Source organism: Strix aluco, chromosome 2, assembly GCF_031877795.1.
Source record: "Strix aluco isolate bStrAlu1 chromosome 2, bStrAlu1.hap1, whole genome shotgun sequence".
NCBI classification, from domain to species: domain Eukaryota; kingdom Metazoa; phylum Chordata; class Aves; order Strigiformes; family Strigidae; genus Strix; species Strix aluco.
Window position 1 is genome coordinate 21191164 of NC_133932.1, and position 16107 is coordinate 21207270.

Sequence of the window (16107 nt, forward strand, 5' to 3'; positions counted from 1 at the left end):
GCTGATCATCCAAGAGAAGAACACGAAAAATTATTACCACTAACTATCCATCCAGTCTGGGGTTTATTCAGTGCCCTTTGAATTCCAAGTATAGTCTCCTTTTGACTCCAAATAAGGTAATTCTTGTCTTTTGTAATAATTTTCTGATAAGCTACAGTCTCATTCAGTTAGCATGGTAAGCAGCCCTATTTCATGAACTGTGTTTTATTTTGAAGGTTCAACATTCATCTAAATTATGAGAAATACATGAAAATAGCATGCTCTACTTATCAGCATGTAGATTTTTTTCCATAATTCATGTGAAATAAAAATAGAAGTTAGGTAAAAGATGTGACAGAATTAATGTAGTACATAACTCTGGAGGCATTGCTATCTGGCAGAACAAATCCTAATGAAATCATCATTCAGAGGAAACCTTGCTTCAAGTTACAGAACAAATATGAAAATGATGGATTAATATGCTTAAAAGAAAAGTAGATAAATAGACAGAAGGCATGATTGAATAAAATTCAGCTAACTTGGGTAGTTTGCATTTCATTTTGTACTTATAAATCTATGTTATAGATGCCTCGCAGAGACTTGATGTTTTCTGCTGGCTTTCCATCAGTAAGTCATCACTGTGGATTTCTCTGCTGTACCCCTGATTGATATGATATCACTGACTCTCCTGTGGCAACTACTCCCCAGCAGTTTGGCACATCCATATTATTCACTTTTAATCAGATAAGTTATTTTCTTCAGCACCTGCGCTCATTCTCAGTAGACTTTCTTTAAACTTACATGAATGTTACTAAGAACTGATTTAAGCCCAGTGTGGTAATAAAGGTAACCCCATTAAAAAAAAAAAAAAAAAAAAAAAGTCATTTTCTTGCAATGTAGAATAACACTAACTCACAGTTTTGATACTTTAAGGGACTGTTTTATGATCACGTTTGATGGGTTTTATCAGGAAGTTAAACCTATTTCACTTGAAGTAGCTTTATCTGCCTGCATCCAAGAAGGTACAACCCCATTCTTGAAGTCTGGCTCCTCCTGCAATTCAGGCTTCCCATCAAGACTGAAATCAGACAATTTTCAGGTGTTTCCTGTACTTTTTCAGAGACAGATTCTTTACTAGCTTCTCTTTCTGTGATGCTTGTAGTTCCTATGCTCCCAGAAAAATGCAGGTTTGACTTGGGAGACTGCTGGTGTGGTGCCTGAGGAGTTGGTATCAGTTACTCCACAGCTCTACTGAACTCCATGGGTTAGGGTCACCATCTGAATTTCTTCTCCCATGATGAGCAACTTCCTGTCACCAGGCACAGAAAGGCATCATTCAGTATGACTCTGGACTACAGTCAGGAGCAGTATTTTTATTTCCCTTGAGGAACAGTGGTCATATTACCCAGTTAAAATAGTCCAGGTTTTGATTTTTCATTTGAGAAACAAAATTATTCATGGCTAGCCTGAGTTATGAAAGATTTACTTTGAAGAACAATACAAAACTGCTGATGCAATTAAAATGAAAATATTATTCAGAGGTAAGGCCATACAAAGAACAAGGATATATAAAAGCAATTTAATTTCACGTGTTTTGGAAGCATTGCCCTTCATCTATTTAAGATCTATTTTTATTAAAATTTTGCAGCCTGGAGGTTAATTCATTTTTTAACGTATGTTTGTCTTTCAGAAGTTTATTGATTTATGCACTGGTTTGTATGGCAGTGTTCTAGAAATATTAATTTACATGCTCTGTATCTATATTTCCTCTGCAAGCTACACAAATGGCTTTTTATTAAAGTTTCTTTCACTTGGTTGCTTTTCTGGAAAACTATACTAAATGCAGTATAATATGCAGTGGTCCACTAATGAATTGTTCCGTGATCCTTAGGATAATGAAGTTTGTTTATACAGGTCTGTGCCCTATGTCCTTTACCTTTCCCACTAGGATCTTTCCTGTTCGCTCCCATGTAATACCCTCAGATTGCTCGCTCCACTGTGCTCTTACTTCCCTCTCTTGTCCAGCAAAACCAACTTCACTATAGGCTTTACCTTCCTTCTCTGGCTTGCTGGCTGAACCAGAGGCAGAAATGCCTGCAGGCTCACTGGCTAGCACCAGACTGCCTTGCTAGAAACAATAACTTCTCAAGTAAATAGTGCTCTGTAGTGTTAATTGACAGGGTATTCATCTAATTCATACACAGTGGTGGCTCATACTGTGAGCCAGATCTTTGATTGACAAAATCTCGTGTACTCTGGCTAAACCAAGCACTTTGTTGATTTTAACCAGAACCTAATCCTTAAAGTGGAAGTAGTAGTCATGTAAGAAACTGCTGGGTGATCTCATAAACTAAATTTATCACGTCTCTGATCCTGCAGTTTTCTACAGGTTACAACGCTAATTCATTCCCACTTGGAGCCTGCCCTGCATTTCCATGCTGCTATTGTAAAATGCCTGTTTCAAAGGTTCAGTATGTTCCAGGATTTCTTGGAGAAACCCACTGATGAGTTTAGTTCTGTTCTGGAAGCCAGGTGGCATTCAGATCCAGAAGAAGCTAGGCTTATTTTGCAGGTTATTCAAAAGGAGCTTTTATAGCTCAAGTTTTAGTTTAAAAATATGTATGGTTTCAAGTAGATTTACGCATTTACCAAAGTCCTTGATTGTATAATGCCAAATATGAGCCTAAAACAGTAAGAAAAGGAAATTTGTTTCTTCCAGTTTTGCCAAAACTTGTTATTGTTGTTGCAAACCACACAGGGCTTACATATCTGTTCTCTGAGTCATGTGATTATTATTTTTTACATTCCTTACCTTTCATTTAAAATGTAAAACAAAGTTTGTTCTCACAGTTACTGATAAAACATTAGAATGGTGTTTTCCAAACAATCCAAACCAAATAAAACCCAAGGCAGGGTAAAACCAGAATGAACCAAAAATCTCAGAAGCCCGAAGTCTAACAAGAAATCCAGATGGGCTCATTCTTAAAGTCAATTTTTTAAAAGTTTATTTTAATTTATGATTTTAGGGGCACACCAACTGGTGAGTTTTGATTGCAGTAGACCAAAAATACTTCCTTATTATAAATGGGTTATTAAAATGAAGAAAATAACCAACAGTTCTTACCTTGTGGGCAACCTTCCAGAAACAGTCACAGTCAGTGCTTGTGTGTTTGCTAAGACAATGGAAATGTGGGAGTGAACATATCAGATCATCAGTGGAGATTATTATATTAAACTGTCGCCACTTAGGTATTCGTTAAGTGTTAAACAGAAAAGAAAGTGTACTGTATGGGGTTCTTAAATTGAGCCCTGGAGCCCAGCGCAGACCCAAGCCTTTCAACTTCTTGAAAATGACGTCCATCTAGTGGACACAAGTCGATATTACAGCAGCAAAAACCAACGGCTTCTTAAAAGATACGTTAGCATTGTCTGTATGTATAAACGTGATTTTCCTTTTTTTTTAAAAAAAAGGAGATAGGCTTATTTGAAAATTCTTGGAGCCTGAGAGAGAGTTTCTCTGATGGACTGCTTTCCTCAATAAACCTATCCTTCTGACAGAGATATATTCTCACTTTTCTTTCAGATTCTTACCTATATCCTGATGAGGTTGCTGGCATTTTCTTCAAGTTTGAACCTGGACTTTGGCTGGTTCCCTGCTGATAAATTTACCACCAGAGAACAAGTGAAAATTTTGGAAAAGAATGATTGATCACTGTCTGAGAGGTCCAAACCATATAAATGAATTAAAGGCACAGTTCTGCAATTCCTCTCCATTTGCTTCAGCAGACATTACACCAGCAAGACTCCTGAGAGACTTAAATGAATCCTCTTACTTGTGTGCACTACATCTTGCTGCCTAGGAGATGTACAACTGGCATATGTAATAGCACAGTGTACCTGAACTGTGTTTAAAAATAGGTACCCTGTGAAACAGAAAGGCAAAATCTTGAATTAGCATGATTAACAAACAGGCTTTCATATCAATTTTATTTATGAAGAATAATTGAGAATATCCCAAGTCCCTCATCATCTTGACTACCATAACCCACGGAAGTAATCATAGGTCAGAGAACAGGAAACAAATCACAAAACTCTTTTGAAAGTGTCATGTGATTTTGAGACCATCTAATCGAAATTATTGAAAAGTAAAGTGTTTTGCAGCACCAAACCAAAGTTTTGGACTGCCAGAAATGGGAATCCTGCTGCATTTCACATCCTCCCCTCATGTCAACATGGAAGGGTAGCACTGTTGCTGCCTCTATGCTGCAGTCATCCACACTCCCTCTCTTTACCTGTGCTGCCTGAGTGAAGTGAGTAACTGATAGATCCATGTCTCTGAATCCCAGTCAACACAGTTATCATTTACTTCACTTGTTTAATAGAAGGACCATAACCACAGTGTAACTGGAAAGTGGTTGCAAGTCTTGCTTTGATGGCCTTTGAGCTTTGAGTGTCCTGCTGTGCATGTTCTTTTTCTCCTTCAAGTACCTGTATAGGGCTAATTAATTACCCAGTGAGCTGTGTTGTCCCTAATGCTTTGCAGAATGAGTAGGACAGCATTCCCGACCATTAACTTCTCTTAAAAAAATTGGTGTTTGCAATTTGACAAGACATTTTCTCTGTGATGTGTTTTGTAGCTTGTTACAGCAAAGAAGTACTGAAACAGAATACCTCTAGCGAGAAGCTTCAGGGTTACCAACTCAGCAATTCTGTATGAAAAACACGCATTCCCAACAAGTTTTAATTCTAACAGCCCTTTAAGGCTGCTTTAAACAGAGAAAGTCAACAAAACCCTACTCGAGCTGTCATTTGGACAATTCAGAAGCATAATAAATAGTGAGACAATTGGTAACTGACTTGTTGGTGTGCGTTGGTGCTTACCTATATGCAATGGCTTAACCTTCTGATTTGACTAACTCAAAATTCACTATATGCACTTAGCTTTTTTTTTTTTTGAGAGGGAAAACCATGAATGAATGTAACAACTTTATTCTGTTTTGCACATCAAAAATGTTAGTTATTGCTGTTAATGCTAGTATTCATAGAACACCAATTCTATTCCTTGCATATATCAGTAGAAAAAACTACTATAATATCTGAGCACCTTCCAGCTGTGCATGGTAATGTTTCCATTCTCTTCAGAGAGGTGCAGGTGTGAAGGGAAAGACTTGGTTCAATTACTAAAATAGCTATACATGTTGCCATGTATGCTTTAGAGAAAGCAGTTTCTTCTATCTGATGGGAGCAATATTGAAGTTTGCAAGGACTCTGGGGGAGGCTGTCCCCTTTTTATCTGCAGAAGGTTCTGTCTTCTGTAGAGATTTGTGTCACCCTCAGTCTGGGAGCTCTACCCTCTGGAGAGGCGGAAACCTCATGCCAAACAGGCTTTGTTTCCAACTAGTTTTCAGTATGGAGCATTAGGCAGTCTTTCCAATGTCCTAGAGTGATCTCCAGGAACTGACCATGACAGCAAGTGAAACACAGATCAAAACTACTCCTGGACCTTAACACCTATTTTGATGTTGGTTTGCTATATAGATGCTATTCATAACCAGGGGAATATCTCTGCCAAGTTTAAATATTCTGAGAAAAGAGCAATTACCTTTATAAATATTGCAATATGCCTAAGGGATATTTTTTTCTTACACAGCATTAATTTTAAAAGTAATCAAATCTCCCAGGAGTGCGACATCACATGAAGTGATTTAAAGTGTCAGAAGATTAATAGAAAAGTTAACACTACCGTTTCATCTTTGCCATTTTTTCCGTTATGCCCAAACTTTAAAAAATGCAATAATGCATGTAAGAGATCTGGCAGTCTGATGTCTGTCCAACCTGAGGCACAATGGAGGGAATCGAGATTAGAGCAGCTGCCTGATTTCTGAACCATCTTGTTTTTATAGGCTCTTACATAAGCCTTTTTTCTTCTGACTCTGTATTTACCAAGTCAAGGGTCTATCTCATTGTTCCATTAGTGCACTACCTGAATTCACAGAAGACTAATGAAATATGGCAATAGATCTTATTAAATGTTGTATGTGGAACATAGCTCAGTCCCAAACGCTCTCCTGAGACAGCCCCATCCCTCTCAAGCAGATATCAATGAGAGTAAGATTATATGCAGCAAAAGAGAACAACAAACTTTTTCAGAATGCTGATATCTAAATTGCATGGTGCAAATGCCATTCTTTGGGATAGAGAGATTTTTTCAAACAATCTGTGTATAAAACCACTGATGGGATGTGCAAGCAGAGTGGGCGAAGTGCTCCTGCCCCCATTTCTCTCTCCCTCCTTGTTCCTGGCAGGAGTCTCCAAGTGGGACAAGGCTACAGGGGCTGCCTCCCGGCTTTCAGACGCTGCAGCTGATGAGCTTCAAACATTAGTCTGACCTGGGTCCAACTCATTTAAAGGATTAATTTTCACACTTTGGTCTGAAGGAAGAAGATGCAGGGTTTTGAAAAGCATGTTTCTTGCCTTGCTATGGGTGAGGTAGCTGGCTCACTTGTCCTTCATAATTTGCAGCTCTGAGTGTTTCTGAGAGCACTAGGACTGCCTCTCTGCTGTATTGCTTCCCGTCGTGTAACTGCTGGATCTGTGACATGTCTTTGAGCAGGCCTGTTTGCTTGCCATATTATAATTTATAATTAGGCTGACTTTATTTATAACCCCTTCAAGAGGTACTGGTAGGCTTTCAGATGCTTCTGTCCACCAGACAAATGTTCATCAAGGCTGAAGCCTCTCAGGTTTCTCCTGGCTCTCAAGAGGCTCGGCACTGTCAGGACTGAAGTGTTTCTTGGCATGTGCAGAAGCTGAATGCTAGGCACCTGGAGAACTTTAAAACTGAAATAGGTACCTGCTTAGGTTTAAGAGCCTTCAGAGTTAGGCAGCAGCTGAGCAGAGGTTTTTTAGTATCACTGTTTGTAATTGCAGCTAAATTCTACCTAGCTGCCTGTTTAGGCAGAATACCTAAATACCTTTTTGGGATATGGCCCTAAGGATTTTTTTAACTTTCTTATGCTTTAAATAATAAAGAGCAGGCAATTAAGAAGTCTTGCTTAACTGGGTTAGCCTCTTGAAGAGAGCTACAAATCAGCCTCATTTCCTCCTCCTGAGGATCGTTAGATCATTTGTTACAAGGGCAAAGGGAGCCTCTGCAGTATTTCGTGGTAGAAGCGTGTAGGGCTGCTCTATGGAGCGCTCTGTTCAGTTGTTTACAAACCATGTGTGCTAGATTGAGCATCCCAGTTGGATGTTTAGTTTGAAAAGCAATATGTCAGTTGCTGTTTAATTAGGACTCTGCAGCCCACCTTTCTCAGATGCTGCTGCTTATTAAAGCATTCCCTGATTGGGAATATTGCAGATGCTGTTGGTGGAAGAAATAGTTGCCTTTAGTCAGAGTGAAAGGACTTTGCCACCTCTAACATGGAGTTATGGCAGCAGACTTGGGCTCCGGGGGTTAGGTGTAAGGACAGAGGAGACAAACAGGCTTCTATTCTCCTTCCAAGGAAAATGCTGTCGGTGAGGGGTGTTGCTGCACTCAGTGGCCCAGGAGAGGAAGTGTTTCTCCATTGCTGCCTCTGTATCCTGCTCACGTTGCTTCTTGGGGTTTCTCTGCAAGAATTTCAAGAACGGGTGAGCAACTTCTCTTTGCTGCTTGCCTGTTTGGGCTGGGATGAGGGCAATAGCAAACAAAAATATTGTTTAATACCTCTGAGAGAGGCCTGCAAAGCATAAGCTGCTTAAAGAGCATGGCTCATTCTCTGGTGGTGCAGCCTTCTCTTATGTGGAAGGCAATTAGTACTTCTTCACAAAATTAAAGGCTTTGAGACTGCATTTCTGCAAAGACACTCTCCGGAATGCTCTATTGAAACTGTAAAGATACCTCTGAAATAAACTGTAGTGTGCCATTCAAGAGCCCTGGTTTAGTCTTGGTGTTGTTAACTACTTCCTGTCTCTTTAATTTATTGCTGCAAGCTTAAAACCCAAAAACCTCAAACCCTCACCAAAACTGATGGTGCTTATGGGCACTGTGGTACTGATACACTTGGAGAAATAAGTTTTTTGTTCATACTGAGCTATAGTAGCTCTGCCAGTGCTCTTAACCCATCTGGTTTGTTTGCCTCGCATGTACCTTGCCAAAGGTGACAGTTCCCTGTCTCACTTGAAATAGGAAAGATGAGTTTAGAAGAAAGCATTTAATATTTTTTTTTCTGGAAAAGCTAATATTAATGAAATAAGCCACCAAGTACTGTTGTGTTGGACCCACCTCCTCCAGAGAACTGAAATGCATTATATGTTGTATGTACTTCTAAGAAACACCGTATTTCTTCTAGATGCTAAGGGTAATGCATGTGTGTGTACAGGGGTAAGGGCTGTTTGACAGGTGAGAAAATTCCCTTGGGGGAGAAAAAGATGGAGCTTAATCTTCAGCTCTCTTATCCCTGACTTTGAGAATATTATCTCTATTCAACAGTGTGCTTTAGCTGTGGTGCAAGCAAAAGCCATTCTACTGTATTTCCCCCATCCTGTAGCTTTCTGGAAAGTGAAGAATCATCACTGCGAGCAATATACTCCCTCTTTAAATTGCTTTTTCCAGTTTCAGGATGCTGGTTTTGCTCGCTTAAAGACCTCCTTTTTCATTAAGGCAATCACATCCTGTAGCACAGAGATGCCCATGGAGTAGGGAATAATCATGTCAATGAATCTTGCACCCTGCAGGAGACTAAATAAGCTGCATGACTTAAGCCCATGCCCAATTGGCAAAAATTCTGGCCGTGGTCTTGAGCTGCTTAAGCCTACAGCCTCTGTATATCCAACTCTAAAAGAAATAATGATGATAGCTCACATAGTCATTGTGGAAATTAGTGCATTTATATATAAATATTTTACATGTTTTACTATAGAACATATCAATTCACTAAGAATTAACTACTTGCTTTCCCACTCATACAGAGTATTCTGGTTTTGTGATGGGAAAGAAATGATGTCATCGACAACTGAGAAGAGCTGGCTAATTGTTACTGATAGCTACATTTCATTTACCAAGAGACTGGCAATACTCTCAAAGTGTTTTTCTAAACATTTTCTTCACCATACACACACGTTCTTTTGATGAGCAAAGAAAAGCTAATGAAAAGCCTATGATAATGAGATCACAAGAGCAATATGAAAATAAAGTGGGAAATGCTGACAGTCAATTATTATTATAATCTAGTATAGGAGCAAATTACATTATTATTTAATATACGCTCTTGGCAAAAGGAGCTAAAAAAACCAAACCCAAGCAATTGTTAAATTGTTAAAGGCATTTATGAAACTGTGTTGCAGCAGCAAAACTACTTTTCACATGCATTTAACATATATATTTAGAGTTGGGAAATGGTGTTAATGGTGGGAAATGGTGGTATTAAAAACATGGCAGTGTTTCTTGTAGTAAATGCTTTCTGTCACTTAAGCCAAAGAAAGGATTTGCATTGCCCCATTTCTGCAAACAAGAGTGTTCATCAAATGCTCCTATAGTTGCTAATCGCACCCGATAAAACACAAGGAGTGTTACTAGCTGAATTATTATAGAAACCACTTATGTCAATCAGAGGGAAAGGAGGAGGAAGTAAAATGGGTGCAGCAAAACTGGATGCATTACTGCAATTACTTTGCTTCATGAGAAGTTATTTGAAATAGCCCACCGGGGCAAGATGGATTTGCCATGTTTGGTGACAAAACTGTACAATTGCGATAGAGGTCTGAGGGTGAATCAGGAGTGTAAAGCCATTCCTGTTCTCCTGCAGGTTGCAGTATCTGAATGCAAGACTGGGGGCGGGGGGAACATTAGCTATGCAAGCAGAGATGGTTGTAGAAAATCTAGGTGTCATTTGGGTGTGGGGAAGTCAGATTGCAAGATTATAATTTTTTTTTTTCAAACTGAGAATTAATCCAAGATAAAGCTGATCATTATTTTACTTAGTCCTAGCTTGGACTGGTGTCTCTGTCCTATTAACCTTGTAAACACACATGTCTGTGCTGACATGAGGGGAAGCAAAGGTAAGCAAGGAGATGGGTTTTTTCTTTTTTTTAAAATAGCAATTATGGTTTAAATGTCATCAAAAGTCTCAGCCCTACCTTAGGGCTTGTTGGACTGGATCAAACCCTTTGCAGTTAGCTGCTGCAAACATGCTCTTATACAGACTCACTTTGCTGGTTCAGATTTGTTCTAAATGTGCTGTTGGACTAATGTTTTGCTTTGGGCTTCATGCCAGACCAGGCATTGTCAGCTTGCCCCCAGCTGCATAAAACTGGCAGACACTCTACATCGTATTCTGGCTAATTCATCAAAAAAGTGTTTGTATGCATGCCATTCAGCAGTTACAGGTGGCATATCAAAGACTAGAGGACCACTGTAATACTACTCTGTGAGCAGCTATGCTGATGACAACAGGGCTGATTTCAGAGCAAAGTGTCAGTCAGTGCTCATGAACCAGTCACTGGGCCCTGGTCTGCAGAACAATAAAACCATATTCTCCCAGGCTTTTCAGCTGCCAGGAGCCACTGGGCTTCATCCTCAGTCGCTCCATATTCACCACTTTTGCTGCAGCCTCAGAGTTTCACAGGGAGTGAGTCAATGCTCAATCTGTGGCCATTTAGGGACCAAAGAAAACCTCAGGGTAACCGGGAACAGCATTGAAGCTACCTGCATTGGGCCAGCTGCTGCTACTGTACCAGCTGGAAGTTTGAAGGAGCCCTGCAATGTGCTTTTTTCCTATGAGGAGGAGGAGGATGGAAAAGAAAGGCATCTTCCAGCATCTGAAGTTTTCTGCTTCTCCTTTACAGTTACTCCCCAGCTGCTTTGTGCTTCCCTCTCAGATGCAACAGGGCCCCAAAATTCAACTGCTGAGATGGAAACATGTTTAATAATATATTATGAAAAAGACATGGTGAAAAATTCCAATATAGATGGAGGATTTTAGTGCCAGATTGTGCCCTGGGATTCTAATGCATATCTTCCATTAAAGTCATTAAAAATGTTTGCGTTTCAAGAAAGAATTTGGACTTTTGACACAATTCCCTCTTTTTCTTTGGGAGCCAAACATTTTCTGTGGTAACAGAAAATATTATAACAAGAATAAATATAATGCATTTGGGCATTAAAATGAATAACAGTCCTTGATCTATTTGCTGAAGATTACAGGCATGAGATGTGAAAGCTGTTAGTGGCTTGAAGAAAGATATTTGCTGTAATCGGCACTGCAGATTTGCTTATTTTACAAAATATGAAGGAGATGACTAGAGAGGTGTCCAGATCCTCGCGTTGTGTGGAGAGGTTGCTACGCATCTCATGATCATAACCTTGGCCAGTGGTTTGCTGTATTTCATTGCATTTTGAGTCAGGAGATCCTAAAATCTCAGGGTAATGTCATTGCCACACACAAGCTGCTGCCTCCTGTTCCAGAGGGGTCAAAACCTCGGTGGTGAGTGTGTGATTGCTATATATATAAGGGAAACCTTAAGCCTGTTTCCTGTACTCCCAAGGTGCTGTATGAATGAAAATGGCATTGTATGAATGGAACACTTATTTTTTCCCAAACACCCAACTCTTCAATTTCTGTATTGTTTCAAATTGGAGCAATATAAGTATGTATAGAGAGAAACTTTGTCCTCTGGAAAGGAAATAAGTCTCATCCTTCTCTCCCTCCTCAAGTGTTTGGGGCAGTCTGTTGCCATTCCTTTTCTTCAGAAATGAAAGGGAGTGCCTACCTGCCCCCATCTTGTGCATGTTCCCTGGGGAATGGGGAGAGCTTGAGCTCAACCAGGAGTTTTTGAGATCTCCGTTGCCTCCTGCGCTTCTGTGACTTGTGCTGTATCAGCTGGAAGTGTAGATCATAGTGGTGATGGCACTGCAGCTTTACAGGAAGGTGCCTAGCAGCCCTTGAGTCCTTAGGTCAAGCTAAACTCCCTAGCTGGGCTACCCAGCATCATGTAAGTTGATATGAAACCATTAGAAATTTGGGTAGCAAATTCCACCAGAAACCTAACTTGCTTTAGAGGGTGTTTTGTCAAAACTGAGTCATCTCCACAAAAATGCTGTTTCATCAAAACTGATGTTTTTTAAGATTTTTTTTGGTCCATCTCATCAGAGAATTCCCAGCCAGTTGTGAACAAACATTACTTTTACCCTTTCTTTTTCATTATGTATAAGACACAGATAATGCCTGGTGTTTATTTCCTTGGGATGCCGTGCGTGTCTTCAGATTTGGTCTCCTTGACTAGGAAAATCTAATGTGTTACATTTTTAGCTGTTGAGTGGACCATAACAGGAAAGCCAAGGGGCTTTGCCTGTAAATATTAGCCACAGCTAGCTAGGGTGTGGTTTCCAATGATTTAAACACTTATAGAATGCCAGCAGAGGGTGAAACAAGGGGGGGGGGCAGTAAAGGAGAGGACTTGTTTATCTGTTTTACTCTCTGTGGAACTGCTAACTCTACAGAGTTGTCTTCTCAAAGAAATATTTGGAAATAATTGCATAGTGGTGAGAAGGGAGGGGGAGGACCCCTTACTTCTTCTTGTTCAAAAGGTTTGAAAGGCTTGCAACTGTTTTCCAGCATTTATTCAGACTTCTACATAAATTTTCTGGTCTGTGAAAGTGGTGAGCATCCCCAACTCCAATGGGAAAAGTTCATCTCAAAACAGAAAAACGAGTTCTTGAAGAGCCTGTGCAGAGACTGCTTCCACTACATTGTTACGCTCTTCCTCTTTCCCCCAGAACTACAGCCTACCAGACAGGTCACATACCCTTCATGTTACAACCTACATAGCTGCTGTACCAAGTCGTGTTTAGCTGTGGTGCTTACCTAGTGCTCCGCGAGGATTTTCTGGTCTTTATTTCCATGGTTGCCCTTAGCATTGCTGAAGTTCAGCTAGTCCAAAAATCAGCATAGCCTGATGGATTTAAGAAGCTAGAATACACAGCAAAGATGAATGAACTTTACTTAAAATACAACCAGTTGGTTCTTTTCCTCATTAAAGAAACAGACTTTGGCAGAAAGCCGGGGTGTTTCTCTTCTGTAAAGATCTTGCACCAGTCATACCTTAGCCTGTTTCCCTCCTCTCCTTTTGTCAGTGTGATGCATTTGCATTAGCAAGCTGTGCTTTTCATTCTGGAGTGATGGAAGGGGACAACAATAAATTACAATGCCTTTTAAGAAATCTCCAAATCTTATCAGATCTCACATTTCATCCTGGCTGCTCTTTCGTGCCATTCTTTTACTATTACTCTAATTGCCACTGTAAATTTACAGCTTGCTGCTGTTTTGGGGCACCTAGTGCTTGAAGCTACTCTTGAGAAATAGTATGGGGGCAGAAAGCAGAGATCCTCTCTCTTCATTTTTTGTCAATTCCTATTCCTTGTGGAATCCCCAAATTCACAACTTCCGGTGCCTCTGAAAAGAGTGACCCTCTGTGTACTCCGAGGTATTGTTACACTGCTAAAAATGGAAATTTGATGCTGCTTCTTGTGGAATGAAGGGGAAAGAGTTGAGAAAGGTGGTGGTTTTATTCCAACTGTCTCATGATGCTTGAATGCTGGGAGTAGAAAGCAATGTAACAAATATCCGAAAATGCAGCCACTTACCGCTCTTTTATATAAATTCCAGATTATGGGCCAAACTCACTGTTGACATAAGCAGATGCAAATCTCATGAAGTCACTGTAGCTACTTCTACTTATGCCAGAGGTGAATTTGTCACTATTTTTGGAACATGCTAGTTTTGTGCTACAGCATTGGCACACTGTATCAATCAAAATCCTTTTCAGCAGTGGCTGTGTGCCACTGGCTGACTGACATGATGCATCATGTCAAACATCTGCCTGATAATGGTCCCGTTCTGCTTTTTGACATGATGTATCGTGCCACTGTATTGTGCCCAAAGGCATCTGATAGGAATTATGGCAGGATCTGATAATAAGGAATGTGTACTAACTGAATATCGGAGCATTTTGGCATCCTGTGGAAAACAGCGATATCAGTGTTAGCACATCTATAGATCTCTTGCAAGTGCCTCATGTACTTGGGTGTAAAATGATCATTAATGTACTCCCACCTCAACATATTGCATTATTGTAGATGATAAATCATTTTCTGTTTTCGTCTAGTTCTGCTTTAAGGACTGATGGTTGATTTTTCTCCCAAAACCGATCAATTGGTATTGAAAGAACTTGTGTTTTACGGAACTCATGTTTTACAGAACTCGTGTTTTACAGACTTGGGGTTTTTTTTTGACAAACTGGCATCAGGCCTTATGGCCACTGCATCTGAAAGCATTTTACCTCAGACAGAATGGTGTTAAACAACATCTTCCCTAAAACAGGAAACATGTTTCACAATCCTCTGCGGCAAGCAGCACAGCTTCCCTGCGAGGATCTGCGAGGGTGGATAGCAGCCAGTTGTCCAAACACGAGGAGGCTGGGTGCCAGGAGACGGGCGGCCGGAGGAATGCCTGCAGGCAGCCCGGCCATACCCTCGCGGTAAAAACCTCCAGGTCAGGATCAGGCACGTGTCCAGGAACAACGAACTTCGAAAGGTGGTACTTGTTATTGCCCATCGACAGCCTCCGGCTCCTGCAGACGTTGCTGTCGGGATAATGTTCTTCTGCCTTAGGCTTGTTCTTGCAGTAGGAAACAAGGGGAAGGAGGTTTCAGAAATTAACAGGGCCCAGATCAAACAGAGGTTTGTAGATAGCAATCAGGACTTGGATTTTCTGTTTCCTCGAAGAAACTGTTCAGAAGCTCACGCATTTGGTAGAGCAAGTGTATGCTGTATGTGTATTGTACTCTTGTGGAAACTTCGGAGTGGCTGCAAAGGTTAACATGTAAGATTGAATCCATTTAGCTAGATATACAAAATGCAACAGGAACAAATTATCAGAGTGCTATTAAAAATGTATATAGCTACCTTAAAATCTGTATGCCCAAAACTTAAAAAAATAAAAATAATTAAATGTGCCTGCAGGAAATTGGATCTTTTTACAAAATATTGCAGTTGAATGTTTTGGAGAAATGCTTTCTATAAACAGGGAATCCTACTGGGGTCAGACAGAGCTATTTTAACCTTGTGTATTCATCTAACTGTTCTGGCCAAGGAAATGTGTGTGTGTTTGTGTGTGTGTGTATATATAGAGAGAGACAGACAGTATAAATTTAGAATTTTTGATTGAAGGCTTCAATTTTTGGCCACTATTAAATGTACGTAAACTTCAAAACAAATTTTGTGAAAAAGAAGCTAGAAATAATTTGTCTTGGGCCAAATGAGAAGAAAACAAGAGCAAACAAGTGTAGTCATTCCCAGGCTCATAAGCTGGGATAATGCTAACAAGCCACAGGCGTAGTCTTTTCCATGTGAGGAATGGCATCAAAAGCCTTCAAGTGTGGGACTGCAGTGGAGCAGCTTGCTGGCAAAAATGTGTGTACAGAGGTAGGCCATGAATGTATTTGAGTAGGATTGGAGCCATTACAACCAGATCCTGGTTTTCCGCATATTTTTCAAGTACAGGAGTATGCTTAACCGATTTTTTTTATTTTTTTTTTTTTTTTTTTTTTTTAAAAAAACGTTGAGGAGCGAATGTGGGGAGGAAAGAGACTTCCCAGGCTAGCCACAATTGCATCCAACCTGCCACCTTCTATGAAGGACAAGTGGGTTCCTCCTTCCTCCCAGATGAATTTCCAGGATGAATCCCCCGGGAGGTGAAGCGCGGCTGATGCAGGTGACACTTGCCGACGGCGCGTCCGCGCTGCTTAAACTCGGCCGAGCTTCCCCGGCCCCGGGGCGCTTCCCGCTCCCAGCCAGCAGCAGCGGCGGGGGCTGGCACCGAAAGGGGGTCGGTACATCCTCAGGGGGCCCAGACCTGCCTCGGAGCGCGGGACGGCCGCGGGACCCCCGCCGCGGGACGCGACGGGACAGGCGCAGGTGCTGCGCGCCCGCGGAGCCGCTGCGCGGGGCTGCGAGGGAGGACGAGGGGGGGAGGACGGGGGGGGGGGCGGCGGGCGGGCGGGGCGCGGTCCCCGCCCCCGCGGGCGCTGCCGCCACCGCTGCCGCCGCCGGGGCGCCCCGGGCCGCCGCCGCGCTATAAGTGCGGGCGC